Genomic DNA, 3,517 nt, shown 5'->3' on the forward strand with positions numbered 1-3,517 from the left:
CACCGTTCAAGAATATTTCCATGGCCTTCCAATTTAAACATGACCTATTAATTAGCGACCCATTAAAATTATCTGTAATATTGGATATACATTCAAGTACAGTCCAAATACATAAAAAACAGCACAAAATTCAAGTGCATACACACATACATCCTAAGTAATTTAAATTCAAGACTGGTGGGTAGAATCACATCCCTTTATTACCGGGACAGCCAACCCATGATTTAGCACCAACACATAATCAACACCTCAAATAGAAGAAAACAAAGCTGAGTGCCTAAAAGAGAAAAAGAAGGGGAAACAAATAGCATGTATATCTGTATATCCGATTTCCACTTACGTTAAAGGCGATCACATCTTAAACATTTTCAAGGGTAGCCATAATACTCTGCAACTGGTTGGCAACGTCTCTGATATTCATCCGTTGTGGTGGGGAATCCACTGAGCATGATACTCCAATATTCACAATTGAAGCCATACATCCATCTGTTTTTTGTGCATTTGGTGTGTTAGTTTTCACAACAATTGCATCATCTTGATGATAATTTATAAGGTCACCATCAATAACATCCATCACATGGTTCGGCAAGGCCATGTACGCAAACTTATGAAGGCTAAGGCCGTTGTTAAACATGTCGTCTGTTGGTCTTTTCCCTATCATGACCTCCAACAATAATACTCCAAAGCTATAGACGTCTCCACTGCATGTCATCTCACTCCCGAGACCATACTCTGCAACAAAGAAGCATTTTAATATGAGAAAGGTAATAGTGAGTATAACTAAATACGGGCATTCTAGAATACATGAGTTTACCTGGAGGTGCATATCCAATGGTTCCTCTAAATCCTAAAGAGTTGCTCTGAGTTGTGTCTGTTCCAAGAAATTTGGATAAACCAAAGTCTCCAACATGGGCCACCATGTCTTCATCAAGTAGAATATTGCTAGGCTTCAAATCTCCATGGACGATAGTCGTTTGACAGTGATTATGAAGATAATCAAGTGCACATGCAATATTGATAAGAATATTTATTCTTTGGATAAGGTGTAGCCGATGTGAACGTGTACTTGAATGCAACCAATCATTTAAACTCCCATTGGGCATGTATTCATAAACTAAGGCTTTGAAATCATTGCCTTGAAAATCAACACTTGAACATGAAGTTATTATCTTCAACAAATTTCGGTGTCGAATGCTCCGCCATGCTTCACATTCCTTATGAAAGCTTCTGTAGGCTCCTTGAACTTGAAGATGTAACACTTTGATTGCAACAAATTCATCATCATTATCAAGGATTCCTTTATAAACAGAGCTAAAGCCGCCCTGACCAATTAAACTGGTCTCAGAGAATCCGTTAGTAGCCCTGGCTAGTTGATTGTATGAAACTTTCAAGATTTTTTTGTCCATCAATGATTAAGACATTTGGTTTTTGTTTTTCTTCTTACGCCAAATATGCACTAAACATAATATGGTGAAAAGTGTTGATGCAAGTAAGATGCACATTACGAGCACATGAAACCTTTTTTTATGTTTCTTTGTCTCCTTGCATATTGGTAACCCAACTTCAACCAAGCCACCACAAAGCCTACTATTCCCTAAAACCAAGAAAGTGCTTGCATTCGCAAACACTCAGAAAACCGGCACTTCACCAACAAAATTATTAAAAGATAGGTTCAAATATTCTAACGAAAAATGTTCCAAGTATTGTGGTATTTGACCAGATAAGTTATTACAAGAAAGATCAAGATTGGACACTCCTCTCAGTGAACTTAGTGATGGTGGGATCATGCCTCGAAATAAGTTGTCATTTATGTATAAGAACAAAAGGCTAGTGCAACCACCAAGGCTGGTAGGAATGCTACCTGATAATCTATTGTGGGATAAATCCAAATAATTCAACTTTCTGAGTTCTCCAACCTCTTTTGGAAGTGAACCAGACAACATGTTCTGGGAAAGAACTAATGATATTGACAAAGATGGAAGTTGAAGAAGCTGTTTAGGTATGTTTCCACTAAGTTTATTGTCATTAAAATACAAGGTAGATAGTTGATGACAATTCCCCAGACTTAATGGTATGTGCCCTTCTAAACTGTTGGAATCTAAATAAAGTTTAATCAGCAGGGATAAGTTTCCTATGGCGTCTGGGATTGGTCCGGTAAATTGGTTGCTATATAGACTCGCAACTCGTAGCTTTTGAAGCATACCAATGGTTGAGGGGATTTTTCCATTGAACCTGTTATCTCCTAAATGTAAAACGGTCAAGCGAACTAGATTACCTATACTTAAAGGTAGGTTTCCATATAACTTATTTGTTGATAAATCTAAATAATCTAGTTGTTCAGAAAGATTACCGATTGACTTTGGGAGCATTCCTTGAAATTTGCAGTTACGAAGATTCAACCACCTTAATTGGCTGCGATTACTAAGAGAAACAATAGCATCTCCATGTCCATTGAGGTTGTTATTGTCGAGGCTTAATACAGAAAGATCTCTTAGTTTTGAAAAGTCGACTTTCAACTTCCCACTAAATTGGTTTCCACCCATTTCAAGAAAGTTTAATTTCGAACAGTTATATATGGAGGGTGGAACAAGTCCAGTCAGGTTGTTATCCCTCAAGTGAAGTTTGATAAGATGAGGAAGCATTGCACCGATGGCTAGAGGAATACTACCTGTATGTTGATTCTCAGCTGAGGAAAACTCATCTAGGAGCGAGAGGTTATAAATGAAGTGAGGAATGGATCCGTGTAAGTTACACCTACCAGAGTCAAATCCTCTTAAGTTTTTCCAATTGCCTAAGGCATATGGAATGCTCCCACCCAAGGCATTGTCAAAAATAGAAAATCTTTCCATTGATGTAATATTCCCCAGGAAAGGTGGGATTCCACCTGTAACTTATTCTTACACAATAAAAGATCAGTTAGTTTCGAGAGGAAGCCGATTTCTTTTGATATGCTTCCAACTAGCATGTTGTCACAAAGAGTAAGCCCTTCAAGGTTAGAACAACCTGACAAGTTGGTTGGAATGAATCCATTGAATTTGTTAGTGCCAAGATTGAGGAGACGTAGTCTGGACAAACGTCCGAGTTCATGAGGGATGCTTCCTTCAAAACTGTTGTTAAATAGCGAAAACTCACGAAGGAAACTGAGGTTCCCTACATGAGGAGATAATGAGCCTTTCAGGCCTCGTGAAATCAGCTCTACAGGAGTCACTCTTTTATGTCGCTTCCCACATAAAACACCATTCCAATCACAAAAATGAAGGGAAGAGTTCCAGGAGGCTAAAGCTCCATATGGATCTTGGGTGATCATCTTCTTAAATGACAATAAAGCCATGTGATCAGTCTCATTTTCACCAAAGGAAGCCGAGATGCTGACAATAGTAAAAAGTATGATAAACCATGAAAAGAGGAAAGTAATATGAAAGGAAGACAGTAAGCAAGTTATCGATTTCATTTTTGGAACTTAACTTAAGATCACAGTTAATTATACATGCATGTTGCCCTTTTATCCTCAGTTTTG

General features: G+C 37.9%; 1 pseudogene; it reads right to left on the minus strand.

The window, feature by feature from the left end:
• Window positions 1-325: 325 nt before the first annotated feature.
• Window positions 326-3,307, minus strand: LOC143620754 (uncharacterized; annotated as a pseudogene).
• Window positions 3,308-3,517: the final 210 nt, after the last annotated feature.

Source organism: Bidens hawaiensis, unplaced genomic scaffold (genome assembly GCF_021521415.1).
Source record: "Bidens hawaiensis isolate Kalapana, Puna unplaced genomic scaffold, B.hawaiensis_p1.1 tig00002631_1, whole genome shotgun sequence".
NCBI lineage: Eukaryota > Viridiplantae > Streptophyta > Magnoliopsida > Asterales > Asteraceae > Bidens > Bidens hawaiensis.